The sequence below is a fragment of the Neopsephotus bourkii genome, unplaced genomic scaffold (assembly GCF_033783945.1).
Source record: "Neopsephotus bourkii isolate Nb327-2 ecotype Australia unplaced genomic scaffold, CSIRO-AGI_Nbou_v1 NB_1488, whole genome shotgun sequence".
NCBI classification, from domain to species: Eukaryota; Metazoa; Chordata; class Aves; order Psittaciformes; family Psittacidae; genus Neopsephotus; species Neopsephotus bourkii.
This window is the reverse complement of record NW_026901964.1, coordinates 415,272-429,360: the sequence shown is the minus strand read 5'-3', so window position 1 is coordinate 429,360 and position 14,089 is coordinate 415,272. Positions and strand designations below refer to the sequence as shown.

Sequence of the window (14,089 nt, the reverse complement as noted above, 5' to 3'; positions counted from 1 at the left end):
TAATGAAGAGGCCGTTTGCCTACAAAGACATAGTCACAGCCTCTGGAACAGCTTATTAGAAGCTAAACTCTTTGGTCTTTATACATCTTTGGTTTCCCAGTCTTTGGTCTCCTATTACTTTTATGGGACCGAAAAATATTTTCCATCGTACGAGATAATTGAAGTTTTTCTATCTTTATATCAATGCCAATTTCATGGCTTGACTTTGCGAATGAAGATTTGGGAAGGGCATTTACCCACGCTTACTACAAACACGCTGATGACTAAGAAGGCCAATGTGGGATAGGCAAATCCGGCTACAAAAAGCACAGCAGAAGGTCTCCTTGGGTGGAACAGGTGGGACACGATTCTTCCTGCGTTGTCTTTTCTCCTCGAGACTAGTTCTTCGTGAGCTCTCAAAGGAGTCAGCGGCATTATGTATGGTGTGCCTCCAAGTCTCCCGATTGGAGGCCAAGGTGGACCACTGATGGTAGTCAGTATGGCCAAGGCTAAGGTATTGTTTCAGGGAGTCCTTATATCTCTTCTTTGGGGCACCTCTCTTGCGGCTACCGGTGGCAAGTTCACCATAAAACACGATCTTGGGGAGGCGGTGATCCTTCATTCTAGAGATGTGCCCTGCCCAGCGCAGCTGCAATTTCAGCAATATGGCCTCGATGCTGGTGACCCCTGCCTGTTCGAGGACAGTGACATTAGACACATAGTCAGTCCAATGGATGTTTAGAATTGTACGGAGGCAGCGCTGATGAAAGCGTTCCAGGAGTTGCAGGTGATGACGGTAGATGACCCATGATTCAGACCCATATAAAAGAGTAGACAATACAATGGCTCTGTAGACACTGACCTTTGTACTTTTCTTCAGGTGTTTATTACACCAGACTCTTTTATGGAGTTTTCCAAAGGCTCTATATGCCTTTGCTATTCTGTTGTCTATCTCTTTGTCGATCGTGGCATCCGAGGGAATAATGCTTTCCAGATAGCTGAACTGATGAACTGACTTAAGGTCTGACTCGCCGATGGTAATATGGGGATGGCGATGATCTTCTTGCGGTGCAGGTTGGTAGAGGACTACTGTCTTATTCAAGCTGACTTCCAGCCCAAAAACCTCAGCCGCCTCCGCAAAGCAAGATGTTAAACGCTGCAGAGCTGCTTCTGTGTGGGCAACAAGGGCGGCATCATCAGCAAAGAGCAGTTCACGGACAAGATGGTTTAGGGTCTTAGTGTGGGCCTTCAGTCGCCTTAGATTGAATAGGCTACCATCGGTACGATATCGAATATAAATGCCGTCTTGTTCGTCGAGGTCTGCTGTAGCCCTTTGGAGCATCATGCTAAAGAAGACTGTGAATAAGGTGGGTGCGAGAATGCAACCTTGTTTCACACCATTGGTTATTGGGAAAGGCTCAGAGAGTGCATCACCATACCTGATTTGGCCTTGCTGATCCTCATGTAACAGAATAACCATTTTGAGGAACCTGGGGGGACAACCTAATCGTTCTAAGATCAGCCACAAGCCTTTCCTGCTCACAGTGTCAAAAGCTTTGGTGAGGTCAACGAAAGTTACGTATAACCCCTTATTCTGTTCTCTACACTTTTCTTGCAATTGTCTGAGAACAAATACCATGTCTGTGGTACTTCTATTAGCCCTGAAACCACACTGACTTTCAGGTAGAAGTTCTTCTGTGATAGCAGGTACTAGTCTGTTCAATAGTATTCTTGCAAGAATTTTACCAGCAATGGAGAGCAGAGTTATACCACGGTAGTTTGAGCAGTCTGACTTGACACCTTTTTTCTTATACAGAGTGACGATGATTGCGTCACGAAAGTCTGACGGTATTTTGCCTTGTTCCCAACAGCACACAACTAGCTCATGAAATTTAGCGTGAAGTGCTTGGCCTCCATGCTTCCATATTTCAGGTGGGACTCCGTCAACCCCAGCTGCCTTGCCAGTTTTCACCTGCTGTATGGCCTTAAGAGTCTCTCCCATGGTAGGGGCTAAATCCAATTCGTTTTTCACCGGGTGTTGCAGAATGTGCTGGATTCCTTCGCCTTGGACTACACGATTAGCACTAAAGAGGGTTTGAAAATGTTCAGACCAACGATTCAGGATGGAGATTTTATCTGTAAGAAGCGTTTGGCCATCTGCACCAAGTAAGGGGCTTTGAACCTGGAATGTGGGTCCATACACTGCCTTCAGAGCCTCATAGAATCCTCTGTGGTCACCCAAATCTGCACATAGTTGGGTCTTTTCTGCTAGGTTGAGCCACCACTTGTTCTGGATGTCTCTAAGTTTCTGTTGGAGTTTGCTACATGCAAGACGAAAGGCTGCTTTTCTTACATGGCAGAGTGGCTGAGCGAGGTGTGCTTGATGAGCAGATCTCTTTTTTGTCAGCAATTCCTGGACCTCCTGGTTGCTATCGTCAAACCAGTCTTTGTTTTTCTTTGAGGAGAACCCAATGGATTCTACGGAGGACTGCAGGATGCTGATTTTGATATGTTGCCAAAGCGCTTCAGGAGAAGAATCTATAAGTTGGTCTTCAAGCCTAGTTTGAAGGTTAGCCTGAAAGCTGTCCCTCACTGCAGCTATTTGAAGATTATCAACATTGAGCCTCCTCCTTGGAATGCCGCCCCTCTTAGGTTTGGGCTTGAAGTGGAAATTAAGTTTGCAACGCACAAGGCGGTGGTCTGTTTGGCATTCTGCACTAGGCATCACTCTGGTCTGGCAGACATCACGAATATTTCTCTGGCGCACTAAAACATAGTCAATAAGGTGCCAATATTTAGATCGAGGATGCATCCAGGTTGTCTTCCAGCTGTCTTTCTGCTGGAAGATAGTGTTGGTGATGGTAAGCTGTTCTTCTGCACAGAACTCTAGTAAGAGATGACTGTTATCATTGCAGCTGCCAACACCGTGCTTGCCTAGTACTCCTTTCCAGGCTTCAAAGTTCTTTCCTACTCGGGCGTTGAAGTCACCAAGGATTATGATCTTATCTTCTATAGGAACTTTCTGAGTGAGGTGACGCAGGTCGGAGTAGACTTTTTCTTTTTCTGCAGGGTCAGCTTGCAGAGTTGGAGCATATATGCTGAAAGGAACAATATGTTGCTTATTGTGTAGTGGAAGACGTAAGGCGATAATACGGTCGGAATGACCTATCATCAAATTTTCAAGTTTAGAGGCTATGGAGTTTTTAATCATGAAGCCGACTCCAGAAAGATGACTTTCAGTTTTGGGTTTGCCTGACCAGTAGAGTGTATAGCCAGCACCATGTTCTTTGAGGCTACCTTCCTCATGAAGGCGAACTTCACTGAGAGCAGCGATATCGATGTTAAGTCGTGACAATTCATGGGCAATTAGCGCAGAACGGCTCTCAGGACGCCCACTGTTCACTGTATCAAGCATGGTTCTGATGTTCCAACGTGCGAGTGTCAATCTGGACACACCTTTGGAGGCAGGTGTATGCCTTTGTCTCTTTGTCTTTAATTGACCTCAATAGAAGATGCCCGTTGGCCACGGCTAGCAAACCAGGTGGAGGGGGAGATGAGCTTTGGGTAGGCCACCTTTTCTAGGCCTCTCTCCATATGGAGCAAGCAGTGCTGTCCTTGAAAAAGGCTGCTTGGTCATTCAGGATGTTGCTGAACAAGACTGTCATCTCCTGGGTCAGACTTGAGCGACCAATGTTCTGAACCGCCTGCATGCAGGGTTGGGTCTGCGACTTCCAGTGCACCTTATCACCTGCTGTTTCGTCCCTCGCCTGTCGCTACAGGGCTTTGCAAGTGTGGGTAAACCCTTCGGGCCTGCACAGTGGATTTATTTTAGGTGAGGCACAGTGTGCGCAGAACTGGCCTCACCCTTTACACCTGAGATTTATCTGCCAGGGCCTAGCGAGCTTGGACGGTGACAGCAAAGTCCTCAGGTCGTAGGTTTAATTAGAGTATCCTTCTCTTAGATGGATGGCCTTACAGGGCTACACAAGCTCCATCTGCCCGGGTTTGAAGTTGGAGTTGTCCTTCTCCTAGGATGGTTGCCCGAAGGCTAGTGAGCCCATCCTTGCCCATGGACACACTTTGTCTGACCCTTCATTTGAGAGCTGACTGGCATGGGAGACCCTACCGGAAGCATAAGCCACCACCAGCATAACTCCCAACTTCACAAGGGCACGCAAGCTCTTTCCCCACGACAAGGGGGTGTCCGTGAAAGAGATCAATGCCAATATATTTCACTAAATAACATGTTTTGTGGTATCTGTATCCTGTCACAGGGACTAGTTGTGAGAAAGTCTGATGTGGTCACATCTCTGCTAGGAATTAAAAGGAGGCCATTAACTTACATGAGAGAGAGACTACTGCTGTCACATAGTAATGTTCTGTTAGTAGTGCACAGGAACTCTATTTAAACACAGATAAGGACTTTGTACATAAATCCTTATAGCAGCACATTTACTACATGAAATTTGAAGAGGTTTACTCTGAGCTTACTCAGACCAGATTCCAGTCAGCTAGAGACTGTTTTCAAGCTCTGGGTACATTAACTGTCATTATAATAGCTTCCCTATGTTTATTATTTAAGTAAATGCTACTGAGTATGCCCTCCCCATTTTCATCCTTGTTGGCTGACAAGTTTTGTTGCTATTGAGAGGATTTGGTAGAAAAATAGATAGGAAACATAGTGAGTTGAGTCCCAGCATCATCTAAGCCGTGACAACCTGGCAGGTCTTAGGCAGCAAGTAGCAGTGATGGCAAGCAATGGATTTCAAGCAAAGTAAGGCACGCACAGTGAATGAACACAGAGTGGCTCTCCACATGCCACAGTCTGGGTTTTGTGATTTTCTGAAAGTGTGTTTTTGGACTTCCAAAGAGCATTGCTCTGAAAATGAAAATTCAAACAGTCATTTCTACCTTGCTCATAAAACACTTGCATTAATCACTGCTTTATTACATGACAGTTTTGGGGCAAGAAGTTACGTTTATAATACCTCTCCTGTCTTTTTCCATAAATATTTAAATTGCTTTAATTAGACTTTTAGTCCAGGCTAGATTCCAGGCTGTTGTTCAGAAAACTCTGTATCTTATTACAAGTTCTTTAAAACTAGAAGGATTAGCTTTCTCTAGGAAACAGTTATGGCTGCACATATTACTGTTGTCAGCAAAACTAATCTAAATGGAAAAACTTCATAATGTTTTAAAAATACTACAATACCAAACTCACTTGAATGTATTTGAATAGTTCAGACACTGCAAAGCAGACAAAATAGTCCAAAGAATGTTTATGGAAGATATTAATACAAATTTAACTTCTTTTTATCTTGAAATTATTGAATGGGTATTGTTTCCTTATTGGGAAGAATGATGCCTAGTGGTGACAGGGATAAGGCAGGGAGCCAAAACTGAGTTTAGTTTGTTTCTGCCACCAACATCATGTATTGCCTTCTGGAAACCACTGATTTTTATTTTTTTTTCCTTCAGTACTTCCATTTTCCAGTCTGCATTGTGGGAATAATACCCTCTTCTGCCTTTACATGGACTGTAGCTGTAAAAAGTTTGAAGTTGATTCATGTTTGGTCAAATGTATAAAGTGTGGATATTGCAAATGGTGCATATAATAAAGCCAGTACAAAATACATGCTGTCATGTGCAGTCACATGTATTTGCAGTGTTTGCTTCCTTTTCTTTCGTAGTCTTCATATCCTGGTTAAATGGCTCTATGTTTATTTCTGCCACCATTTTATGGGGCTTCTCTGGGCGAAGCCACTTTGTCAGTCAAGTGAAAGATGTCTTTTGAGATTTCTGGTGTGTCATTTGTGACCTATAGATACTGTTTTGCTTTTGGTTTATAACATAAACAAATGCTTTCTTTGGAAAGATCTAATCTTTGTTTTGTCTAGATAAAGTTCAATTTAGAAATGCCACTAGTAGGGTAAGGGTCCTCTTCAGGAATTCAAGGGACTTTTTGTTGAGTCATGGGAAGCTCAGAAACTGGAACTAGAACTAATGCTATTAGAGCTATGTGATAGAATATTGAGGCTTTGATAAAACTGTTTTGATGAAAAATCTTCAAAACTGAACTACTGAGGCATTAACTTATTTTTGGAAGCAGGGTGTTTGTGACTGTACAGCCCCTGCACCAGGCTGGAATGAGTTATGTTTCTTTACATACTGATTCTCCCCTGTGGGCTTAGTACACAACTATGTGGTGTTTTCTAATATTAATCTCCAGCATGCAGTTGGAAGTGGAAATCCAGCTTGGATTTCTATTTTATGTTAAGGTCTTACAAGCCAACAAAATGATAGCTCATTAATTGACACGATGACATACTGTAATCATAAAAGTCTGGTTTAGACACCATATACATAGATAATTAATTTTCTGCCTGAATGTATGTATTTTCCATGGAGAAGAAAGCCTTCTTGGGGGTACTTTTGTTAAAAATCTAAATGTGAAGAATTACTGTTACTGATTTGTGCTGGCACGTGGAGCTTGCTGCAAAACTGATTAAGAGTTAGTCCTATGGGAGTCTGAGAGTGTCAAGAGTTGGGGCGTGCTCTGTTTGATTTGTTTGTCATGCAGACAGTACATACCACAGAGACCTCTTGATCTTTAATTTTGATATTTATTTTTTTTCTTCTTTCTTCTTTCTCTCCCCTCCCGTACAAATTATAGTAACATGAACTGTTGCAGGTAATATAGAAATAACAATATAGAAATAGTAATATAAAAATAGTAATATAGAAATAATATATAGAAATATAGAAATAATAGAAGGTGCAGTTGCTGTTGTGTTAGAAGATGAAATTCCGGAATCACTGCTTTTCAGTTACTAATGAGATAGAATGACCAATTCCTCTTTAAGGTATGTCAATTCAAAACGAACCTGGACCCTCAATTGCTAACAGTAGTTACTGGTTTGTACTGTGCCTTGTGCAGGAAAGAATTACACACCCGTAACAGTGCAATTGTGTGGCGTAGGATGGTGAAACCATTTAAAATGGCACAGCAAATGCAGTCTACTGACTAGTAGACTGTAATTTTTTAAAGGAAGACTAGTAATTTTTTAAAGGAAGCTGTGAGGGCTTGAAAATGAAAAGTGGCCAGTAAGTGTCTGTATCTTACTCAGAAGTCTAGACACTACTGCATTTTCCTCTCATTTCCAAAACTTTCTTCGTGAATCACTGACCACCTACCTCCCCTCTGGTGGTTTAGGGGGTGATAAATAAAAAGAATAAATTAAAAGAATACCCTGAGGCTCTGGAACTTGAGATCTGGCCTTCTCCTTGCAAAATATGGCCTTATGCAAAAAGAAAGGATGTTGGATAAAATATCCCCTGAAACTAGAACATAGAGGTAGGTGCATATTTCATGGCAGACTGTTTTAACTTTCCAAAGTCGCCTCTTTTATGGCCAGCAGCTACTATTAATTATTTATCAGAACACTTATTTATACACTAAAAGCTAAATGCAATCCTTTCTGTGGAAGCCTGGCAGAGTGTGGGCTGAAATAAGTAGCTGTGGATTTGTTTCGTGCCCAGTTCTGCTCAGGGAAGAGCCCATTAGCATTATTGTGTCTTCTGTGTGTATGATAATGATATATACATATGGGAGATTAAACCCCAGCCATTAGTAAAACTCTATAGCTATAGATGCATCAACCTTGAACATTAGCTCTACGTGCATTTCTCAGTGCTCCTGTGGGCTGTGACAGGGTGACAGATCCTCCTCTCATCCCATGGCTGCTAAGAACTAACTTTGAAGTCACAAGACTGTCCCTAGCAGAAATTCTGCACCAGCAGCTTTGGGTGCAGAAGCATGCACTCTGTAAGGTTACCTGGAGCATGGCCTGGGACAAATGCATCAGCAGCTATACATGTACAGATTTGAAACTGTTGTCTGTGTTACACTGTTTTGGGGCTGTGCTAGGGAATACCTTGTCTTAGTATGTTTTAGGGGAGGAAAGAAACTTGCATGGTAGCTTCCCTGTGACATGAAGAAACAGGGAAAACAGTGACTTCCCTAGGTAGTGAAAAGCAAACCAGGAATTTGGCAGGTTTTCCCTTGGCCAAGCTAAGTAAGCCAGTACAGTTCTTACTTTATCATCTTCCAGGGAAGAGGAGGGAACCCCTTTCTTTTTTGCTTCTTTTCTTGTGAAAGAAGCTCATCCTGTTCTGGCTTCTACTTCTGTATTTGTTCTGCTTTTGCAAAACCCATCCTTACAACAGAGGGGGGAGGAACATTTTGTTCCTCTTTCCTACACTTGGGGAAAGCAGTTGGGACCCTTCCTGTAGCCAGAGGGAAGGAAATAGTTGTAAATACGTCTTTCAGAATTGAGTTTACATCATGTCATCACAATACATCTGGTGCCAGTTGTGTTTTCTCCATCAGATACTGACATGGTTGTGCTGTTGCCATGTGATTCTGGTGGCACTACTATTTAGATAAAATATTACTAGTTTTCTAAAGCAACTGTTAATTTCAGAAGAATCTGGGATTTCTTTGTAATTATTACTGACGGTCGTTGTAGTAAGTGTTTGGGATTGACATGCATGGGTTTCATTTTCTTCCAGCAGCTGAGATTTGGTTTTTTTTATAGCCCAAATCAAATTTTCTAATTTAAATGTTGACATAGATGGAAAATAATAAGTTTTTTATCTAGCAGTCTTCTGGTTGGTTTACACTTCATGAGGGGCTTTGCTTTAAGATCTCAATAGGAGAAGAAGATTTGTTGCTGTGATAGGGGCATTCCTTAGCCTTTCTCTAAATGTGAGACTTCATACTCTAAACAATTTCCAGCACAGAGACCCTCTTTCTCCCATAGTGCAGTGCTTCAACCTGCTCTAATGGTCTCCAACTGTGTCCCATGCCTGAGAATAGGGGATCTGCTAAACTGCCACCTTACACTGTATTCTTTCATCTTTGCAAGTGGTTTCAAACCCAGGCTCCCCTCACCTTGGAAAGCATGGAGAGGCCTTGGCTCATCTTAAACTCAGCACCCTGTTCCTGAAATGATTCCACTGGCGGGGAAACAGTTTTCTGCACAATTATGAATTATCCTTTCCTTCAGCCACCCACGTCCCCAGCTTGAAATGCTTTGCTGCTCTTGGCCCAGGGTTTGCCTTGTTCAGAAAAGCCAATTTTGCAGCTATGGAAATCAGCTTCTTGGATGCACCTAAGAAGCTGAAGCATTATGAAAGCTTTGCAAAGCAAATACTTGATGGAAGCAAACATCTGTGCATACATGCAGCTGAAGCTCAGCCAGCCGTGTGGCTGGAAGCAGTCAAATCAAAATTGTTGGCTAAACCAAAGATTTCTAAACAGAAATTATCTATCTGGGGGGCAGGGGGGGGGGGGGTAAGAGATCATTATATTCTTTCCCTTATTGCTTATAGAAAAACACAGTGAGAAACAAATCTCCTGGTGGCATATGATCAAATGTAACTTTTTGTTTATCCAACTGAAAACTCAGTCACAACTACTGGTAACTCATCAGCATTTTATTTGATGATTGCCCTGGGTTTGCAATATGTATCCCTGTTTTACTTCAAGTATCTCATTATACCTCTGAGATAATTCCTGTGCTGTAAGGCTTCAAAATAAAATAATAATAAAAAAGTCTTTACTATTAGCATATTTTCCTCCCAGTTATACTGAATAATACTTGAACTCTAGCAAAACTCATGATTCCTGCATGCTGCCACATCAGCTAAGTTTGGTCAGTGCCATTACAAAGAGCAATATAGCAGATATCTCAGCCTCTAAATATCCATAAAGTTTTAATAGGACTTCCAGAACTTTATAGTGTGAGCTACCAGGGTGTTCAGACTGAAGTGGAATTATACACTGAGGCGTATATATGTGTCTGCGGTGAGTCACTCAAGTGTCCTGATCTGGGCTTAAATCTAACCCTTCAGATTTGATTTACTTGAAGGAAATGTAAGTTAGAGGAGCATTTGTCTGGTCTCACAGAAAAAAGTGGGATCAACAAGACATTAAGATACATCTGCTTTTATTTTTGAGGTTTTCAGACATTAGGCATTTATTATGAATCAAAAAAATGGCCATGTTTTGAGGAAATGGCACAAAACCTAATACACAAAATTAAACTTCTGCACAGAGCAATGCCATTAGGAACATCTAATCTAGTTGAGCAGATCATATTATTTGAATTTGCAAGATTTGGAAGAAAACTGAAAGCCAAGAATTTCCTTAGTTAAATGTGACTTGGCATTCCTCCTCCCTTTCCCCGCCTTCTTTAGAGCAGCATTTTAGAAAGCAAGTCAGACAGTGCAACTTGGCTGATGGTAAAACTTGCATGATGAAAGTATACAGACACGGTGGGGCAAAACAGAGAAGCACCTGGCAACATTCCCAACTATTTAAACTCTATGAACAAGGAGATTCTTCTATTCTTCCACAAGCTGAACATCTTATAGCAGGAGAATCATAAACTGAAGTGACCGGGTGCAAATGACTTGTATCTCTTTTTATCTTTTGCTCTGGTTACATTAAGAGATGTAAAAGGCAGAATAACTTGCTAGATGGGGTAGGCCAGATTCTGCAGCATTTATTCACAGGGAGGACAAGTGATTAAGAGCTGCAGAAGTTAGTAAAAAATGACATAGTAAATCCCCTAGGGAAAAGAGAACTCAAAAAGTGTGGGTTTTCATATGTATGTGTGGTTACATTAGTGTAGTGCTTGAAGGAAGGAGTCTTCCTCACCTCTAAACATTTCTCGCTTGAGTGTTTATTCCCAGCAGCAATGACTTGGAGCCAGTGTGTCAGCTTTAAAATAAAAAGGCAGGGCTGCCCTGTATTCTGCCTCTGTAGTCATCTGGAAAGCAAACACTGATTTCTTCAGTTTACCTCTTACTATCTGAAACAATACTTGCTTCCACATCATGAATGATCATGCTGCTTAAAAAGAAATGTTGCTGACAGATGTTGTTTGGATATCAAACCACTGGAAGAGAGTAGATCTGTGGGTCTTCCTCAATATACAGGTATGCATTAAATACATTAAATTAATATACAGGTATACATTAAATAGTGCATGTTTACTATATATCCCTGGAAAGCTTTCACGTTGTCATTTTGATGCACTAGTTTTGCTTAAATTTGCTAAATAGTAGCAAATAAAAGCAAAGCGTATGAAGTAGATTAAAGAAGAATTGCAGCCTTATTCTCTTTCTTTCCTCAGATAACTCCTATGATCTAACTTCTGTGGTCTTTAATATATTTAGTCAGACAGCTGTTTCCCCATGCATCCGTTTGCATCAAGGGCACTTGCATGCAAACATGGCAAAGACTATCTCAAACTTTCAAATAATCCTTTGATTGTCAGGTTCTAGGCAGCTTTCTGAAGTACTTACTATATATAATCAGACATTGTGTGGATATTTATACCTGTTCATGAACTGTTTTCTTGTCCCTGAGTATAGGCACTATCTATATAGTTGTATTAATATATACACAGATATATAGGTTAAGGTAGCAGTATGTATGTGCAGAAGCTGAACAATAGCTTACCTAGAGAAGAATTCCTCTTCCTAGCGTGCAGGGAAGAGGCATCTGCTATTCAAATCTCTTCACATGGCTCCAGGTAAACTAGGAAGAGTTTTCAATTGATAGCAGCTGTCTGAGCGGCATCCCGGGAAGATTCCTTTTGCTCCAACCCCAGTAACTGAACTCTACCAGTACGGTCACATCTCATTTATGCACAGACTGTCCTTTTCAAAACAAGCAGCCAGCTGGAATGATTCAAACCTCTGTTCAGCACATTGTTAAAAATGCAGCTTCCTTCTTGGATGTGGGGATTACATCGTGAAGCAGCCAGGCTACAGCAAAAAGGCTGTGAGAACTATTTAATCACCCAAATGTCGTATGCTTCCGTTACTACTACCGGTGCTGCTGCTGTGCCTCCTGTTTGCTGTATTCAGCCTTCCTCTCCCTCATATCTACAAGAGTATCGAGGCAGCTTTGCAGGGTTGTGATTGGCAGAAGCAGCCAATTCCTCCAGCTAATCAACCCCCGACTTTCAAGGACTCTGAGCTGCTCTGATGTCATTCCAGCCGAGGGAGGATGCTTCATGTGAGGATTAGGATGTGGTGACAGAGGCTAATTTGGAGATGAGCTGCATTCCTATCCTGCTGCTGTGACTGATTAGATGCTCCAGGAGGATGAGGATTTGCATAATCTGTCATTGTGCAGTTGGACCACCTCCCCTCCTGCCTGCCCACCCAAAATGCAGGAGGAAAATACCACTTCCAGCTTCTGATTTTACACGTGGAGTCTGTGACTGAAAGCCTAGGGAAAAAAGGAAAGTTGAAAGAGTAATTTTTAGGCGGAGAATCTTAGAGCCCCCCCTTCAGCTCCTCACAGTACCCCAGATGCTGAAGGAGGTTCAAGAAAATTACAATACTAGAAGACTTTTTGGTTCCTACTCTTGTTAGGTCACTGATAAGATCACCTGGTAAAACAGAAAGTAGCTTTTAATACATGATCAAAATCAAGCAGAGGTTGCCCAACAAGTTGGTTACTGGTGATCTCCCTGACAGCACCTCTAGGTGGATACTGGCAAACATGCAGCACTCAGAGGTATATTTTGCTACTGCATGCAACACAAGTTCAATTTATTTGTTGCATAATTTCTTATTAACGTTCTTTATCTCATCCAGCTGGAGATGAAACCTACTTCCATAGCCAAGAAACGTGATTATTATATGACTTTAAACTATATTATAGAGGAAAACCAAAACACTTTCTATATTAAAACCCCTCAACTTTGCACCAATCTAATTTTCAATTTTTGCCAGCTTGGCACCTTTCACTCCAAAACTGTTCTTTGTACGATACACCTTGGAATTGAAATTCAGCCAATTCTGTGCAGCAAATGTGAGGAGAAAATAGTTTTGTTCAAGGAGACTGGAACAAACCCTTTCTGAGATGATGAATGATGCTGTAAACTCAGATTTGAATCATAGCAGGGTCAGCTCAAACTTTCATGTTTCCAAAATAGTGTAAATAAATGGTGTTCCATACAGTTTACCATTTACATCCTTCAGCTGGACCTTCTCAATGGAGAGCTATTTGCTCTCTGAATATCCAGGTTTCAAAGATGGTAGATATTCCTAGCTCAGGACTAATTTATTCCTTCTGGCTAAATTAGAAACTAAGGGAAAATTAAAATTCCAAGTATGGCTGAGTCATTTCCTGCAATTTTTAATTACAAAGCTCTCACTGGGAGCCTTTTAAAAATGCCTTACACTTATGTCTGGCTCTGGAATTGGGATTTATTTTCCAAAGACTGTTGCAAATGTTAGGTTTGGGTTTCCCACTGCAACTGAGTGGTGTGTGGATGCCTCCTTGCATCCTGTTTGAACATCAGAACTTAAATCAGTCTGTAACCAAAACCTTCAAATCAAGTGAGACATTCTCTTCCCAACATAAAGAAGACTTTCTGGTGCAATTGGTCAAAGGCCACAAAAAATATGATAGCTTCCTATTGCTAGTCTGATGGTCCAGAAAGTCCAGTGGTTTTGTTCCTCTCTCTGCTCATGTACTTGACTCCTAGCTGTACTGTCAGCACTGGAGACATCCCTGTGAGGAGAAGGAATTGACTGCAGGGTGCAGGTGTGCTTCAGGACAGCTCTTGGCTGCTGCCAGATGTGCCAGATGTGGTGGGAGCACTCTGCCCCTTTGAAGCTGCTGCCACAGATATTCCCAGGGTGGGCCAGCAGCTAAGTGGTTGTCCATACCCTTGAGAAGGTATTTTAATTCAGATGCTAAAGTCACTCTTTCACATAGACTCCCTGCTTAGTACTATGTAAGCTAACAAGATTTTGAATCAGGTTTGGGTTTTGGAAGGGGCATCTACATTTACACTAAAGGCAACTACTGAAAATTCACCATCCTTCTATTTAGGTGCTTGAATCTAAAGCTAATAGTTTGTTCTAAGTACTATTCAATCACTACAATGTCTGTGCCTCTATTTTTAGCATATTTGTCTTCACAGCACAATATGGGGTAGAAAAACACCATTCCTGCAATTCTGTGCTTAGAAACATGATACAGAGCAAGAGACTACTTTCAGAAACTAATATGTATAAT

General features: G+C 41.6%; 1 protein-coding gene across 1 annotated transcript in view; it reads right to left on the bottom strand.

Moving 5' to 3' along the window:
- The window catches only part of LOC133220862 (bifunctional heparan sulfate N-deacetylase/N-sulfotransferase 4), a 99,899-nt gene extending 87,665 nt beyond the window's left edge, over window positions 1-12,234 (bottom strand). The window contains exon 1 of the mRNA XM_061369265.1: window positions 11,510-12,234. The gene's annotated coding sequence lies outside the window, so the exon portion shown is untranslated. The remainder of the gene's footprint in view (window positions 1-11,509) is intronic.
- Window positions 12,235-14,089: the final 1,855 nt, after the last annotated feature.